This window comes from Salmo salar, chromosome ssa16 (genome assembly GCF_905237065.1).
Source record: "Salmo salar chromosome ssa16, Ssal_v3.1, whole genome shotgun sequence".
Taxonomy (NCBI): domain Eukaryota; kingdom Metazoa; phylum Chordata; class Actinopteri; order Salmoniformes; family Salmonidae; genus Salmo; species Salmo salar.
In genome coordinates this window covers 20,271,817-20,291,257 of record NC_059457.1, presented here as the reverse complement: position 1 = coordinate 20,291,257, position 19,441 = coordinate 20,271,817, and the positions used below count along the sequence as shown (strand labels likewise).

At 41.8% G+C, this 19,441-nt stretch overlaps 1 protein-coding gene across 1 annotated transcript in view; it reads left to right on the top strand.

Moving 5' to 3' along the window:
* The window catches only part of LOC106573348 (leucine-rich repeat-containing protein 4C), a 180,749-nt gene that overhangs the window by 105,517 nt on the left and 55,791 nt on the right, over positions 1-19,441 (top strand). The window contains exon 2 of the mRNA XM_014148319.2: positions 15,257-15,329. The gene's annotated coding sequence lies outside the window, so the exon portion shown is untranslated. The remainder of the gene's footprint in view (positions 1-15,256; positions 15,330-19,441) is intronic.

The window sequence follows — 19,441 nt, the reverse complement described above, 5'->3', positions numbered from 1 at the left end:
CACCCATTTTTCAAGCTAGCATAAAATGTCACATAAACCCAAACCACAGCTAAATGCAGCACTAACCTTTGATGATCTTCATCAGATGACAATCTTAGGACATTATGTTATACAATACATGCATGTTTTGTTCAATCAAGTTCATATTTATATAAAAAAACAGCTTTTTACATTAGCATGTGACGTTCAGAACTAGCATACCCCCCGCAAACCTCCGGTGAATTTACTAAATTACTCACGATAAACGTTCACAAAAAACATAACAATTATTTTAAGAATTATAGATACAGAACTCCTCTATGCACTCGCTATGTCCGATTTTAAAATAGCTTTTCGGTGAAAGCACATATGCAATATTCTAAGTAGATAGCCCGGCATCACAGGGCTAGCTATTTAGACACCCAGCAAGTTTAGCCCTCACCAAAGTCAGATTTACTATAAGAAAAATGTAATTACCTTTGCTGTTCTTCGTCAGAATGCACTCCCAGGACTTCTACTTCAATAACAAATGTTGGTTTGGTTCAAAATAATCCATAGTTATATCCAAATAGCGGCGTTTTGTTCGTGCGTTCAAGACACTATCCGAAAGGGTAAATAAGGGTGACGCGCCCGACGCGTTTCGTGACATAAAAATTCTAAATATTCCATTACCGTACTTCGAAGCATGTCAACCGCTGTTTAAAATCCATTTTTATGCCATTTTTCTCGTAAAAAAGCGATAATATTCGACCGGGAATCTGTGTTTTATTACAAAGAGAGAGAAAATAAAAACATGGGGTCGCCTCGTGCACGCGCCTCAGTCTCATTGTCCTCTGATAGACCACTTACCAAAGGCGCTAATGTTTTTCAGCCAGGGGCTGGAATTACATCATTCAGCTTTTTCCCGGGTTCTGGGAGCCTATGGGAGCCGTAGGAAGTGTCACGTTACAGCAAAGATCCTCAGTTTTCAATAAAGAGAGTCAAGAAGAACAAGAACTTGTCAGACAGGCCACTTCCTGTAAGGAATCTTCTCAGGTTTTTGCCTGTCATATGAGTTCTGTTATACTCACAGACACCATTAAAACAGTTTTAGAAACTTTAGGGTGTTTTCTATCCAAAGCCAATAATTATATGCATATTCTACTTTATGGGCAGTAGTAATATCCAGATTAAATCGGGTACGTTTTTTATCCGGCCGTGTAAATACTGCCTCCTAGCCCTAACAGGTTAACAAGTAGTTGCAGTCAATTTTGGAATGGGTGGCCAGTAATAAACTGGTCCTGAACATCTCTGAAACTAAGAGCTTTGTGTTTGGTACAAATCATTCCCTGTGCTCTAGACCTCAGCTGAATCTGGTAATGAAAAGTGTTGGTGTTGAACAAGTCGAGGAGACAAAATTACTTGGTGTTACCTTAGATTGTAAACTGTCATGGTCAAAATATATAGATTCAATGGTTGTAAAAATGGGGAAAGGTACAGTACCAGTCAAAAGTTTGGACACATCTACTCATTCCAGGTTTTTTCTTTATTGCTGCAAAGAAACCACAACTAAAGGACACCAATAAGAAGAAGAGACTTGCTTGGGCCAACATCAAATTTGAGATTTTTGGTTCCAACCGCCATGGCTTTGTGAGACGCAGAGTAGGTAAACGGATCATCTCCGCATGTGTTGTTCTGACGGTGACGCATGGAGGAGGAGGAGTGATGGTGTGGGGGTGCTTTGCTGGTGACACTGTCATAGATTTTTTTTTCATTCAAGGCACACTTAACCGGCATGGCTACCACAGCATTCTGCAGCAATACGCCATCCCATCTGGTTTGCACTCATTTGTTTTTCAACAGGATAATGACCCAACACACCTCCAGGCTGTGTATGAGCTATTTGACCACGGAGAAGAGTGATGGAGTGCTGCATCAGATGACCTGTCCTCCACAATCACAAGACCTCAACCCAATTGAGATGGTTTGGGATGAGTTGGACTGCAGAGTGAAAGAAAAGCAGCCAACAAGTGCTCAGCATATGTTGGAACTCCTTCAAGACTGTTGGAAAAGCATTCCAGGTGAAGCTGGTTGAGAGAATGCCAAGAGTGTGCAAAGCTGTCTTCAAGGCAGAGGGTGGCTACTTTGAAGAATCTAAATTATAAAAAATATAAAACACTTTTATTGGGTGCTACATGATTCCATATGTGGTATTTCATAGTTTTGATGTCTTCACTATTATTCTACTAAGTAGAAGAAAAAAAAGAAGAAAAACCCTTGAATGAATAGGTGTGTCCAAACTTTTTACTGGTAGTGTATGTTCGTAATAAAGAGATGTTGTGCTTTTTTGACACCTCAAGACCTACAGGCTCTAGTTTGTTCTTATTTTGATTATTGCCCAGCCATGTGGTCAAGTACTGCTAAAAAATATGTAGTTAAGCTGCAGCTGGCCCAGAACAGAGCGGCACGTCTTGCTCTTCATTGTAATCATTAGGGCTAATATAAATACTGTGCATGACAGTCTCTCTAGGCTAAGAGTTGAGGAGAGACTGACTGCATCACTTCTGCTTTTTATAAGAAGCATTAATGTGTTGAAAATTCCAAATTGTTTGAATTGTCAACTTATGCACAGCTCGGACACACACACTTACCCCACCAGACATGCCACCAGAGGTCTTTTCATAGTCCCCAAATCCAGAACAAATTCAAGAAAGCATAAAGTATTATATACGTAAAGCCATTATTTCATGGAACTCCCTTCCATCCCAAATTGCTCAAATGAACAGCAAACCTTGTTTTAAAAAATGATAAAGCAACACCTCACGGCACAACGCCTCTCCCCTATTTGACTTAGATAATTTGTCTGTATATATTGATATGTAGGCTACTATTTTTTAATGTATGTAGTTCTGTCCCTGAGCTGTTCTTGTTCTGTAGTATGTCATGTTTCATGTTCTGTGTGGACCCCAGGAAATGTAGCTGAGGCTTTCGCAAAGCTAATGGGGATCCTAATAAAATACCAAATACCTAAAGTGATGCAGTGTTTTGTCAAAGTAGGAGGTGTGTGTGTGCTATAGAAATATAATTGTTGATGATGGCGATGATGATGATTAGCGTGGCAATGTCCATATCCATCATCTTCTTTGTGAGTATAATTAGTCACTCTCAGTTAAGTATTAGCTTTGCAGCGTCAGCTAGCTCCAGAGGGGGAGAGACAATTATTGGGCCCTCAGGGAGTGTATTGAGTTCTTTGTTGTACACAGTAACACACATATTCTCTCTCTCTCTCTCTCTCTCTCTCTCTCTCTCTCTCTCAAACACGCACTCATATACACACACGCATACAGACAAAGACACACACAAATATACACACGCATACAGACAAAGACACACACAAACATACACTCGCACACATATACACACGAGGCACTGTGCTCTGGGATGTGTTTACCCAAGGTCTTACAGCCATTAGCTGGCAGGGCCTGCATATAATGTGAAACAGAACTCACTGGGCTGTGCAGCATGGAGGAGATAGTGAGAGAAAATCCTGACCATGGCTCCATCTCAATAGTCTACAGTAGCTTCCTCTCCAGGTCTCCTTGCCTTCATCTGCTCATCTGCCTGGTAAGGTTAACCATATTGCTATCATCTGTTCTGTGTTTTCAGAACAGAATGGTGCAGATGATAGTGAGAAGACTAGGAGAGGAAGGCACTGTAGACTATTGAGATACAGCCCGGGTCTATGGACCCCCCCACCCATCTGAAAACAAAGACAGGGGTCAGACAGGGGTTCAGCTTTTATGTTTTATGAGCAGGTATTCCCAAACTGGGGTATGCACAATGCTGTCGGGGGTATTTATAAAAATATACAGTTGAAGTCGGAAGTTTACATACACTTAGGTTGGAATCATTAAAACTCATTTTTCAACCACTCCACACTTTTCTTGTTAACAAACTATAGTTTTGGCAAGAGGGTTAGGACATTTACGTTGTGCATGACACAAGTAATTTTTTTCAACAATTGTTTACATACAGATTATTTCACTTATAATTCACTGTATCACAATTCCAGTGGGTCAGAAGTTTACATACAGTAAGTTGACTGTGCCTTTAACACAGCTTGGAAAATCCAGAAAATGATGTCATAGCTTTAGAAGCTTCTGATAGGCTAATTGACATCAATTGAGTCAATTGGAGGTGTACCTGTGAATGTATTTCAAGGCCTACCTTCAAAATCAGTGCCTCTTTGCTTGACATCATGGGAACATCAAAGGAAATCAGTCAAGACCTCAGAAAAATAATTGTAGACCTCCACAAGTCTGGTTCATCCTTGGGAGCAATTTCCAAATGCCTGAAGGTTCCACGTTCATCTGTAAAAACAATAGTACGCAAGTATAAACACAATGGGACCGTCGTACCGCTCAAGAAGGAAACGTGTTCTGTCTCCTAGAGATGAACGTACTTTGGTGCGAAAAGTGCGAATAAATCCCAGAACAACAGCAAAGGACCTTGTGAAGATGCTGGAGGATATAGGTACAAAGTATCTATATCCACAGTAAAATAAGTCCTATATCAACATAACCTGAAAGGATGCTCAGCAAGGAAAAAGAGTACGGTTTGCAACTGCACATGGGGATAAAGTTTGTACTTTGTGGAGAAATGTCCTCTGGTCTGATGAAACAAAAATAGAACTGTTTGGCCATAATAACCATCGTTATGTTTGGAGGACATAGGGGGAGGCTTGCAAGCCGTAGAACACCATCCCAACCGTGAAGCACGGGGGTGGCAGCATCATGTTGTGGGGGTGCTTTGCTGCATGAGGAACTGGTGCACTTACAAAAACTAGATTGCATCATGAGGAATGGAAATTGATGTGGATATAATGAAGCAACATCTCAAGACATCAATCAGGAAGTTACAGCTTGGTTGCAAATGGGTCTTCCAAATGGTCAATGACCCCAAGCATACTTCCAAAGTTGTGGCAAAATGGCTTAAGGACGACAAAGTCAAGGTATTGGAATGGCCACCACAAAGCCCTGACCTGAAACCTATAGACAATTTGTGGGCAGAACTGAAAAAGCGTCAGCGAGCAAGGAGGCCTACAAACCTGACTCAGTTACACCAGCTCTGTCAGGAGGAGTAGTTCAAAATTCACCAAACTTATTGTGGGACATTTGTGGAAGGCTACCCGAAATGTTTGGGTAGCCCTAACCCTAACCCTAACCCTAACCCAAGTTAATCAATTTAAAGGCAATGCTACCAAATACTAATTAAGTGTATGTAAACTTCTGACTAACTGGGAATGTGATGAAAGAAATAAAAGCTGAAATAAATCATTGTCTCTACTATTATTCTGACATTTCACATTTTTAAAATAAAGTGGTGATCCTAACTGACCTAAGACAGGACATTTTTACTAGGATTAAATGTCAGGAATTGTCAGAAAAAAACTGAGTTTTAAATGTATTTGGCTAAGGTGTATGTAAACTTCTGACTTCAACTGTATTATATATATATATATATATATATATATATATATATATACTGCTCAAAAAAATAAAGGGAACACTTAAACAACACATCCTAGATCTGAATGAAAGAAATAATCTTTTTAAATACTTTTTTCTTTACATAGTTGAATGTGCTGACAATAAAATCACACAAAAATAATCAATGGAAATCCAATTTATCAACCCATGGAGGTCTGGATTTGGAGTCACACTCAAAATTAAAGTGGAAAACCACACTACATGCTGATCCAACTTTGATGTAATGTCCTTAAAACAAGTCAAAATGAGGCTCAGTAGTGTGTGTGGCCTCCACGTGCCTGTATGACCTCCCTACAACGCCTGGGCATGCTCCTGATGAGGTGGCGGATGGTCTCCTGAGGGATCTCCTCCCAGACCTGGACTAAAGCATCCGCCAACTCCTGGACAGTCTGTGGTGCAACGTGGCGTTGGTGGATGGAGTGAGACATGATGTCCCAGATGTGCTCAATTGGATTCAGGTCTGGGGAACGGGCGGGCCAGTCCATAGCATCAATGCCTTCCTCTTGCAGGAACTGCTGACACACTCCAGCCACATGAGGTCTAGTATTGTCTTGCATTAGGAGGAACCCAGGGCCAACCGCACCAGCATATGGTCTCACAGGGGGTCTGAGGATCTCATCTCGGTACCTAATGGCAGTCAGGCTACCTCTGGTGAGCACATGGAGGGCTGTGCGGCCCCCCAAAGAAATGCCACCCCACACCATGACTGACCCACCGCCAAACCGGTCATGCTGGAGGATGTTGCAGGCAGCAGAACGTTCTCCACGGCGTCTCCAGACTCTGTCACGTCTGTCACGTGCTCAGTGTGAACCTGCTTTCATCTGTGAAGAGCACAGGGCGCCAGTGGCGAATTTGCCAATCTTGGTGTTCTCTGGCAAATGCCAAACATCCTGCACTGTGTTGGGCTGTAAGCACAACCCCCACCTGTGGACGTCGGGACCTCATACCACCCTCATGGAGTCTGTTTCTGACCGTTTGAGCAGACACATGCACATTTGTGGCCTGCTGGAGGTAATTTTGCAGGGCTCTGGCAGTGCTTCTCCTGCTCCTCCTTGCACAAAGGCGGAGGTAGCGGTCCTGCTGCTGGGTTGTTGCCCTCCTACGGCCTCCTCCACGTCTCCTGATGTACTGGCCTGTCTCCTGGTAGCGCCTCCATGCTCTGGACAGTACGCTGACAGACACAGCAAACCTTCTTGCCACAGCTCGCATTGATGTGCCATCCTGGATGGGCTGCACTACCTGAGCCACTTGTGTGGGTTGTAGACTCCGTCTCATGCTACCACTAGAGTGAAAGCACTGCCAGCATTCAAAAGTGACCAAAACATCAGCCAGGAAGCATAGGAACTGAGAAGTTGTCTGTGGTCCCCACCTGCAGAACCACTCCTTTATTGGGGGTGTCTTGCTAATTGCCTATAATTTCCACCTGTTGTCTATTCCATTTACACAACAGCATGTGACATTTATTGTCAATCAGTGTTGCTTCCTAAGTGGACAGTTTGATTTCACAGAAGTGTGATTGACTTGGAGTTACATTGTGTTGTTTAAGTGTTCCCTTTATTTTTTTGAGCAGTGTATTTTTTTTTTCTTCCAAACAGTCCATTTATATTTTCAAACGGGGCTATACATTTGGGTGAGATTTTTTTCTCACCAGCGTAACCTCGTTTCACTACCAGAAATAAGATTAAACCATCTAGTGTTCAGCGAAATGTCAAGAAAATGTCAAATACAGGTAGCCTAGTCAAATAATTAACATGCAATCACATTAACATTACCCTTTAAAACTATATATTTTACCTTTACTTAACTAGGCAAGTCAGTTAGGAACAAATTCTTATTTTCAATGACGGCCTAGGAACAGTGGGTTAACCTCTTACATCTAGATGTTCCGCTAGCGGAACACTGCTCCAATATCCAATGATAGGGCGTGGCGCGAATTACAAACGCCTCAAAAATCCCAAAACTTCAATTTTTCAAACATATGACTATTTTACACCATTTTAAAGACAAGACTCCCCTTTATCTAACCACATTGTCCGATTTCAAAAAGGCTTTACAACGTAAGCAAAACATTAGATTATGTCAGGAGAGTACCCAGCCAGAAATAATCACACACCCATTTTCCAAGCTAACATATAATGTCACAAAAACCAAAACCACAGCTAAATGCAGCACTAACCTTTGATGATCTCATCAGATGACACTCCTAGGACATTATGTTATCCTGTTAGGGCTAGGGGGCAGTATTGACACGGCTGGATAAAAAACGTACCCGATTTAATCTGGTTACTACTCCTGCCCAGTAACTAGAATATGCATATAATTATTGGCTTTGGATAGAAAACACTCCAAAGTTTCTAAAACTGTTTGAATGGTGTCTGTGAGTATAACAGATAAACGTTCACAAAAAACATAACAATTATTTTAAGAATTATAGATACAGAACTCCTTCATGCAATCGCGGTGTCCGATTTTAAAATAGCTTTTCGGTGAAAGCACATTTTGCAATATTCTGAGTAGATAGCCCGGCCATCATGGCTAGCTATTTTGACACCCACCAAGTTTGGCACTCACCAAACTCAGATTTACTATAAGAAAAATTGGATTACCTTTGCTGTTCTTCGTCAGAATGCACTCCCAGGACTTCTAGTTTACACCCAATGTTGTTTTGGTTCCAAATAATCCATAGTTATATCCAAATAGTGGTGTTTTGTTCTTGCGTTCAAGACACTATCCGAAGGGTGACGCGCCGGTGCGTATCGTGACAAAAATTTTTAAAATATTCCATTACCGTACTTCGAAGCATGTCAAACGCTGTTTAAAATAAATTTTTATGCGATTTTTCTCGTAAAATAGCGATAATATTCCGACCGGGAGATGTCGTTTTCGTTCAAAGACAAAATGGACTCTTCACGTGCACGCGCGCACCCGTTTCATTGTTCTCAGATCGACCACTATCCAAATGCGCTACTGTTTTTCGCCCAGGGACTGCAGAGTCATCATTCCCCGTTCTGGCGCCTTCTGAGAGCCTATGGGAGCCTTAGAAAATGTCACGTTACAGTAGAGATCCTCTATTTTCCATAAAGAGGCTATAGAAGGCCAAGAAATGGTCAGAGAGGGCACTTCCTGTATGCAATCTTCTCAGGTTTTGGCCTGCCATATGATTTCTGTTATACTCACAGACACCATTCAAACAGTTTTAGAAACTTTAGGGTGTTTTCTATCCATATCAAAAAATTATATGCATATTCTAGTTTCTGGGCAGGAGTAATAACCAGATTAAATCGGGTACGTTTTTTATACGGCCGTGAAAATACTGCCCCCTATCCTAAACAGGTTAACTGCCCTATTCAGGGGCAGAACGACAGATTTTTACCTTGTCAGCTTGGGGATTTGATCTAGCAACCTTTCGGTAATTGGCCCAACGCTCTAACCACTAGGCTACCTGCCGCCACTCTCTCGCAGGGAATTACACTAACCATCCGTATGTAGCCAAACGTAGCTGCTGCTCATTCCGTTTGCTCGAAAATGGATGAATGGTTAAAAAAGTAAGGCCCACATCCATAGAGACACATACCAGCTCTACTGGTCGTACTGCTAAAACCAGCAGTACTACACCTGCACCTGTCGATGACACAAGTTGTTCTGCTTCCACGAGCACATCCAATGCTTGCATCGGAAATTCTACATTTGTTGTTTGCCCAGCTAGCATTGACATTGACAGCTGTGAATCTGATGCAGCCGAAGAGCTACTGCCCCCTTACCCGGGAAAGCACTGAACAACAGACAGGGACGTTGGACCATCGAAGAGGCGCAAATATGATGAGTACGACATTGATTTGGGGTTCACTTATATTGGGAGAGGTGCCTTTCCTCAGCCACAGTGTGTTATATGTACAAAAGTACTATCGCACAACTCAATGAAACCTTCACTCTTGCACAGATATTTAGAAACCAAACATGCCAATTTGAAAAATAAGCCACGGGAGTTTCTTGAGCGATAATTAAGACGGCTTTCGAGTAGTAAGACATGTATAAAAGCAACAGATACCATTAATAAGAAGGGGCTATAAGCGTCTTATATGTTGAGCTACCAATTGGTATATGTCCGCTACGTTCATGGGGGGTCAATTAAGGAAGACATCCTCTTCTGCAAACCACTGGAAACCAGTACAACAGGAGAGGATATTTTTAAAGTACTGGACAGCTTTGTGACATCAAATGGACTTTGATGGTCAAGATGTGTTGATATCTGTACTGATGGCGCAAAAGCCATGACAGGGAGACATAGTGGAGTGGTAACGCAAGTGACGCCACTTGAGTACACTGCAGCACCCACCCAGAGGCTCTTGCTGCATTTTGGACACTACTGTGAAAATGGTTAACTTTGTTAAAGCAAGGATCCTGAACTCTCATGTTTTTTCTGCACTATGTAATGATATGGGCAGCGACCATGTAACGCTTTTACAACATGCAGAAATGCGCTGGTTATCAAGGGGCAAAGTATTGACAGGTTTTTTAAAATTGAAAGACGAGCTTAAAGTTTTTTTTACTAACCATCATTTTCACTTGTCTGACCGCTTGCATGATGCCGAGTTTCTCACACGACTGGCCTATCTGGGTGATGTTTTTTCTCACCTGAATGATCTGAATCTAGGATTACAGGGACTCTCCGCAACTATTTTTAATGTGCTGGACAAAATTGAGACTATGATTAAGAAGTTGGAGCTCTTCTCTGTCTGCATTAACAAGGACAACACACAGGTCTTTCCATCATTGTATGATTTTTTGTGTGCAAATGAACTCAAGCTTACGGACAATGTCAAATGTGATATAGCGAAGCACCTGAGTGAGTTGGGTGCACAATTACAAGGTACTTTCCCGAAACGGATGACACAACCAACTGGATTCCTTATCCCTTTCATGCCCTGCCTCCAGTCCACTTACCGATATCTGAACAAGAGAGCCTCATCGAAATTGCAACAAGCGGTTCTGTGAAAAATGAATTTAAATCAGAAGTCACTGCCAGATTTCTGGATTGGGCTGCGCTCAGAGATCCTGACTTGGCAAATTGCGCTGTTAAGATACTGATGCCCTATGCAACCACGTACCTATGTGAAAGTGGATTCTCTGCCCTCACTAGCATGAATACTAAATACAGGCACAGACTCTGTGTGGAAAATTATTTAAACTGAGACTCTCTCCAATACAACCCAACATTGCAGAGTTATGTGCATCCTTTCAAGCACACCCTTCTCATTAACCTGTGGTGAGTTATTCACAATTTCCAATGAACAAATAAGGTTTTATATGTAAGATGGCTAAACAAAGAGCAAAATTATTGATTATTATGGTGCCCTGGTCCAAAAAGAGCTCTTTGTCACTTCCCACAAGTCGGGTTGTGACAAAAACTCACTCATTCTTATGTTTAATGAATGTATTGTATAGCGTGTGTGTGGCAGGCTTACAATGATGGCAAAAAACAACATTTGAGAGTGCACTGACCCTGGTGCTAGAGGGGTACACAGCTGGAGGCTGAATGTTTGAAGGGTATGGGACTATACAAAGTTTGGGAACTACTGTTCCAGAGGATCAAATACTCCCTTATTTACACTCACCCCTTAGCACTAATGGATAGAGAGATGGATAGATAGAGGGCTTTATCTGGGGTTTTTTCCCCTCTATAATTTATTAATCGCGCATATCCTTTCCTCTCCTCTCTCTGTGTGTGGTTGGTTGTGACTGTCCCCTGTCTCTGGGATATGTGGAGTAGCCCACCCCCCACTGAGTAGAAAGCCTGCTTTTTGCTCCAGCTGTACGGTCTCTTCCCCAGTTAAGCAGTTTTGTAAAGCTTTGTTCCTCAAAAGCACGAAACCTGCCTCAGCAGAGAGAAGAGGGAGAGGAGGAGGAGGGAGGGGGCAGGAGAACCAGGAATGTAGAGAGCAATGATGGGAGAAGGAAGTGGTTTGGAGAGGTACACTACATGAGCAAAAGTATGTGGACACCTGCTCCTCGAATATCTCATTCCAAAATCTTGGGCATTAATATATAGTTGGTCCCCCCTTTGCTGCTCTAACAGCCCCCACTATTCTGGGAAGGCTTTCCACTAGATGTTGGGACATTTCTGCAGGGACCTGCTTCCATTCAGCCACAAAAGCATTAGTGAGGTCGAGAACTGATGTTGGACAATTAGGACTGAATGTAGGCATTCCAATTCATCCCAAAGGTGTTCGATGGGGTTGAGGTTAGGGCTCTGTGCAGGCCAGTCAAGTTCTTCCACACATATCTCTTCAAATCATTTCTCTATGGACCTCGCTTTGTGCACTGAGGCATTGTCATGCTGAAACAGGAAAGGGCCTTCCCCAAACTGTTGCCACAAAGTTGGAAGCATAGAATCGTCTAGAATGTCATTGTATGCTGTACTGTTGAGATTTCCCTTCGCTGGAAGTAACGGGCCTAGCCTGAACCACGAAAAACACTCCTAGACCATTTCTCGTTCTCCACCTAACTTTACAGTTGGCACTATGCATTGGGGCAGGTAGCGTTCTCCTGCCAGATGGTGAAGCGTGATTCATCACTCCAGAGAACGCATTTCCACTGCTCCAGAGTCCAATGGCGGCAAGCTTTACACTACTCCAGCCAACACTTGGCATTGCACATGGTGATCTTAGTGTGTGGCAGCTTGGCCATGGAAACTAATTTCATGAAGGTCCCAATGAACAGTTATTGTGCTGACGCTGCTTCCAGAGGCAGTTTGGAACTCGGTAGTGAGTGTTGCAACCGAGGAAAGACGATTGTTACGTGCTTCAGCACTCGGCGGTCCCGTTCTGTGAGCTTGTGTGGCCTACCACTTTGCGGCTGAGCCGTTGATGAAAGGTTGCATCCTATGACTGTGCCACGTTGAAAGTCACTGAGCTCTTCAGTATGGCCATTCTACTTCCAATGTTTGTCTATGGAGATTGCATGGCTGTGTCCTCGATTTTATACACCTGTCAGCAATGGGCATGGCTGAAATAGCCGAATTCACTAATTTGAAGGGGTGTCCACATACTTCTGTATATATAGTGTATGAATTATTTTTATCAGGTGGGTGGATAAGATTCTTATATTGTTCACTTGTTTAACACTATGAGCCGAGTGAATAATTTTGACTCAATATGAATAAAAAATTAAAATATCTTTGCCATTTTTTTAAAGTCATGCCCCCCTCCGTCCTTGACTTTTCCTAAATAAGTCTATTTAGCACACGTATGTTGTAAGAATTTTGATATCAGAAACAGAATTTCTGTTATATGCCGTTTTTTCCCCGGATGGCCAAAAAGTTACTTTTTCAAATCCTCCTACAGAGTCACATGCAGGTAAGACATTTTGATTTCTGTATATATACAGAACAAACATACTGTATAAAAGCAACATGCAACAATTTCAATAATTTTACTGAGTTACAGTTCATATAAGGAAATCAGTAAATTTAAATAAATTCATTAGGCCATAATCTATGGATTTCACATGACTGGGCAGGGGCACAGCCATGGGTGGGCCTGGGAGGTATAGGCCCATCCACTTGGGAGCCAGGCAGGCCCATCCACTTGGGAGCCAGGCCCAGCCAATCAGATGGAATTTTTCCACACAAAAGGGTTTTATTACAGACGGAAATACTTCACAGTTTCATCAGCTGACCAGGTGGCTGGTCTCAGAATATCCCGCAGGTGAAGAAGCCGGACGTGGAGGTCCTGAACTGACATGGTTACACATGGTCTGCAGTTGTGAGGCCGGTTGAACGTACTGCCAAATTCTCTAAAACAAAGTGGTAGAGAAATTCATTTGAAATGATCTGGCAACAGCTCTGGTGGACATTCCTACAGTCAGCATTCCAATTGCACACTCCCTCAAAACTTGAGAAATCCGTTGCCTTGTGTTGTGTGACAAAACTGCACATTTTAGAGTGGCCTTTTATTGTCCCTAGCACAAGTTGACCTGTGTAATGATCATGCTGTTCAATCAGATTCTTGATATAGAACACCTTTCAGATGGATGGATTACTGTATTTTGGCAAAGGAGAAATGCTCACTAAAAGGAATGTAAACAAATGTGTGCACAACATTTTAGAGAAGTAAGATTTTTGTGCATATGGACAATTTCTGGGATATTTTATTTCAGCTCATGAAACATGGGACCAGCACATTACATGTTGCATTTACATTTTTGTTCAGTATAGTATCAGAAAGATCAGATTGGGATGTTCCAAAACCCTTACCATTTCCAAGTAATTCAAAATTGAAGAGATGAGCTCTATTTCAGAAGATTACTTTCTCCAAGAATGAGTACTTGACTTGGGTTGAAAAAGGTGCCGGTACTTCTTTTGGGTTTCGGTACTGTTTATATTTAGGTGCAGGAGTTCCACAATACTTTTGAGACTATATTCTATAAGAGGTGAAGAAGCTAAAGCAGTAGAACATTTGAGGTGACGCTACTCAGCTCCGGTGAGCTCCTGTCCAAGTCAAGTACAGCCAAGAATAACCACTGTTCCATGCTCCACACGTGAGAATGCAACAACAGATATGCTACTGTTATCTTAGATTATAATTTTTTTCTCATATTCTGATGTTACCCAAGACCTTCATAAACCCAACCAAATGATAATTATTCTTATAGAAAATGTGGAATATATATATTAGACTGTTATAATGTTTAAGTCAAAATGACTCCTTATTGGCTCAAATTTATTTCAAATAAATTTTCTCCCCAATTTCATGATTACGATGTTGTCACATCGCTGCAACTCCCCAACGGGCTCGGGAGAGGCGAAGGTTGAGTCATGCATTCTCCGAAACATGACCCGCCAAATTGCGCTTCTTAACACCCGATCGAACCCCAGGCTGTAGTGACGCTGCAACACTGCGATGCAGTGCCTTAGACCAATGCGCCACTTGGGAGGTGAGGCCTGGCTTTTCTAGTGTTAAAGAAATTCTCCGGTAGTTTTGTATACCTTTTTGCCAGTTGTACTGAAAGTAGCGCTCACGAGCCAAAAGTGTTCTCCAAAAATTGCATACCACATCACAGTTTTGCAGATATGTGCACCACATCATTGCTCTTTCTCTCGTTCTGCTGTTTGTGCATCTTGCTAGCTGTCACTCAAATGGCGAGGGTCTGAAGCTCATTGGCTAGAACTCAAATTGCTAGGGGGCTGGCCCAAGTGAGGGAAAATGTAAGGAAAAATGACGTGGAATAGAATCCAGAAAGAAAGTTGCTTTCAAACCAATGATTTTGTGGCTAGGTAACAATAATTCTGCTCACAGATTATTTATGTACTGTATCAACTACACATTATCACACGTAGCCCAAAAGCAGGTGGTTAAAAAATACTTACTTGACCCCAAAGTTCAGGAGCATGATTTTGATGAAAACCGGTTCAGTCTGCCAACATGGTCTGCAGCCATTCTCGATATAGGCCTAACCTGTATTCTGTGTCGGTCTATAGCTTGAGTGGGGTGTACTAATACGATTCGCTGCGATTCCATGCCTATCTGGTAGAACATTTTCATTTGCTAAGCCCTTGCTTTGGCGGTACTACACTCTCCCCACTTCAACAAAGACCTTGGCACCCTCTCCTCGATATCAATGCCCTCCACTAGCCGCCATTGCCAAGTGAGGAAACAACGAAACTGAGTGTCATCCAAGCAGCTTGTCATTGTAAACACTTTTTTTTTTAAGTATTCATATTGAGTAATTTTTTCCTCTTCTCTTTTCAGGGTGAGCCAGCAGCCGAAAACGAGCAAACTTGAGGATGGGGAGAAACCAGAGGGATTGCGAATGAGTTGGCAGGTGAGAGCAAAATGAGAGAAAGAGACAACCAGGGCTACAGGCTGATGCTTGATCATCCTGATCCTCAGGGCCTAATTCTGCTCTATCTGATGAGGAGGGGAGTTTGAGTTACAGTGTTATTCCTTCATTGCCATGGCATGTTCAATGGTAAGGCTTAGAAACTAGGATTGGGTTTTGGGATGGTCTTTGCCAAGTACACTCGTAAAAAAAAGTGCTATCTAGAACCAAAGAAATATCTGGGTTATTTGGCTGTCCCCATAGGAGACCCCTTTGAAGAATCCCTTTTGGTTTCTGGTAGAACTCTTTTGGTTCCAGGTAGAACTCTTTTGGGTTCCATGTATAACCCTTTCCACAGAGGGTTCTACATGGAACCTAGAAGAGTTCTACCTGGAACCAAGAAGTGTTCTACCTGGAACCAAAGAGGGTTCTCTTATGGGGATAGCTGCATAACTCTTTTGGAACCGTTTTTCTAGAAGTGTAGTGGCATCCTATCACAATGAAATGGATATCTTAGTTCCAAAAATCTTCCTAGCAAAGCATACAGTAACACCAAAGGTCCTCTAATTAGTTACTCATTGTGGAAGTATGATTCTGTAACAACTCTTGCAACACAAAAAAATAGTATCATGTTCAAGTATTCTACTTTTGTTTGCTAAGCAAGTTAATGTTGTCTATAGTTAGCCCCTTGATGGGTAACACTCCTTAGCTCTTTGATAGCAATACATTTCTCCTCATTGTCTGTGTTGTCCCCTCTGTAATGGTGCTGCTGTGTTTGACAGATGAATAATAGCTTGCAAGAGTTCTAGACTAACCCCAGCTCTGCAGTTCCCTGGGACACAGCTCAGGTCAGCTGATTAAAAAGATAACGAATTGGTTTAATAGATGTTTGTTTTCCTCTGCAATATGTGTCCTTTTCCTCCAGACCCCGTGAGGGAGTCATTTTTATGAATAACAGATTGCGACATTGAATGGAAAGTGCTTCCCATCCCAACAAATTGGGCAAAAACTGGTTTAATCAACGTTGTTTACATGTCATATAAAAAACCAAATGATATGTGATGATATTGAATCAGCATGGAAAACTGATTGGATTTGCAAAACGTAATCAATGTAAGGTAATTTTTTTAACCCAACTTTTTACCTAAATCCAATGAGAAGGTGTATTTTCTTTGTTGGTTGACAACAACCAAATGTAAATCAAAACAAGACATTGAACTGACGTCTGTGCTTGGTGTGAAGTTGTCTTAATCAACTTGCTTGAGTCAACACCACATCAAGAAGGCTAAGGTCACTTTCTTAAATGTTACAAGTAAGACTTAGTACGCATCCTCTCAGAGGCTCATTTTAGCTTCTTTGGCACCACCCTCAGACAATTCTCATTTGTACACCAGATCCTGATGGATGGAAGGTAATTAGCATGTTATTTGGATTGTTTGTCTGGGTTGATTGATCAGCTTGGAAACTAGCAGACAGAATAGTAACATGTCTTGCATCATTTCTGATTATCCATGTTTTTGTTCGTTTTTTTGTAGTTGAAGTGTGTGTTTGAGTGTGAGTGAGTGTGTGCATGTTTCAGTATGTGTGTGTCTGTGTGCTCCTCTTGTGTGTTACTGATTGGCTAAATCCAGAACCACCATGAGCTCAGCGTAGCGCAATAACAAACATCAGTGTCATTGCTTTAATGTCCCCCAGCGCGTTTGAAAGGTAAACCTGGCAGAACACAAACAATAGCACCGGTGCATACTGAACGGGGAACAGGGCATGAGAGAGCTCATTTAGTTGTTATTAACTTAATAAAGGCACTCTATTGTGGGAATGACTTACCTCCAACCCCACAAGGCCACAGGCTTGGTGTCTGGATTTCTCAGTTAACTGTACTGCGTCTCTGGATTTCTTTTTGTCATCCTCCACTCCTCTGAAGGTGTATTGTAGCTCATTCAGCATGAGTTATTAAGCTCACTAACGGACACTTCAAGATGAAAATAACCATTAAAAAAAATGCCTCTGGTTTATATCCTGAAACAGAAATGTATGTAGTTGTTATTGTACCATGCTAATCCACACACACACACAAACACACACAAAGGATGCACACAGGACACACTCTTGGGGCTTCTGTCCTTGCCTATGTGATAGAGCTTTTTGACATTGATTGTGAAATTAACTGTATAGGGTGATTGATTTATACCGATACATATAATCTGGGGTATTGTGTGTTGTCATGACGTTGGCCTGTGGGTAAGGTTTATGACCCCCGCCATAAATACCTTTCTCCCTTCCCTCTCTCTCTGACTCCACTGAAGGACTCTTGAATAGCCTTTGTTAAACATAGAGAGTCTGGGAACATCAAACAAGTGGGGGGAAAGGAACCATATTTCGGTAATAGAACCAGTTGAAAATATGCGTTGGTACTTAATGTATATGATGTCTATTCGGTGGTCATCTGAGACATTATGACTGATGACAGGACGACATAAACTGTATCTGGGAAAGTCTACACATTCTAGTTATCAGATTCACATGGAATTGTTGTACAAATTAAATGTTTGAATATGAAACTATTTGTGATAAGATTAAATGTAATTTTAGCTTCCAAATGAGAGAATTGGGTTTTCATAAGGTTAGAGCCCTGCTCAATAGGTGAAGAGACATGGGTTATAAACTATGAAACACACCCTTCTCTCCCTCCACTATATAAGCCCTTGACAAAAATGTAACCTGTTCTGAGGACGATAGGACGATGGTCCATACGATAAAAGGGACTAACATGTCAACTACAGAACTAAGCCAACCTTAGCGTGAGCTTTGGTTGTGAATGGTATGAACTTTGAACTCTTATTCACTAAAGAAGTGAGACATCCTAGCCATTGAGTTAACAACAGCAGCTGTAAACGTGGGCTAGGAAAGGACGGACGACGTATTCAGTCTAACACGCAACGAAGATACTACAACGTATCTAATTTACCACCAGAGACATTCTTCCGAGGACAGGAAGATCTCTGTTGACCAAAACGGCCAGCATCTATGACCAACCTACCGAAGGATTCGTGAAGATAACCAAGAATTTACAACTTTCAGATGAGACTGAAATAAGGTGACGATTAATATTGACTGCTATTGATGTAAAATATTACTAGGTCTTTCAGAGTTTATTTGGAAGATAACAGCTCTATAAACACTCTTTCGTGGTGCCCCGACTTTCTAGTTAATTACATTTACATGATTTGCTCAATCAGGTAATATTAATTACAGAGAAAGGATTTTATAGAATAGCATGTCATATCACTTAATCCGGCATAGCCAAAGACACGACAGTGTGAACTGTCCCACACACAATACCCCATAAAGTCAAAGTGGAATTATGTTTTTAGAAATATTTAAAAATGAAAAGCTGAAATGTCTTGATTCAATAAGTATTCAACCCCTTTGTTATGACAAGCCTAAATAGGTTCAGAAGTAAAGCATTGCTTAACAAGTCACATAATAAGTTGCATAGACTCACTCTGTGTGGAATAATAGTGTTTAACATGATTTTTGAATGACTACCTCATCTCTGTACCTCAAACATACAATTATCTGTAAGGTCCCTCAGTCGAGCAGAGAATTTCAAACAGATTCAACCACAAAGACCAGGGAGGTTTTACAATGCCTTGCAAACAAGAGCACCTATTGGTGATGGGTGAAAATAAAATAAAAAGCTGATATTGAATATATTTTGTGCATGGTGAAGTTATTACTTACAGGAAGCTACTCTAACCAGGAAGCTTATAAGAAATCCCGCTATGCCCTCCGACGAACCATCAAACAGGCAACGCGTCAATACAGGACTAAGATCAACCTCTCCCTGTCTGAATCTGTAATACCAACATGTTTCAAGCAGACCCCCATAGTCCCAATGCCCAAGAACACTAAGGTAACCTGCCTAAATGACTACCAACCCGTAGCACTCACGTCAGTAGCAATGAAGTACTTTGAAAGGCTGGTCATGGCTCACAACAACACCATTATCCCAGAAATCCTAGACCCACTCCAATTTGATCCACAGATGATGCAATCTCAATTGCACTCCACACTGCCCTTTCCCACCTGGACAATAGCAACACCTATGTGAG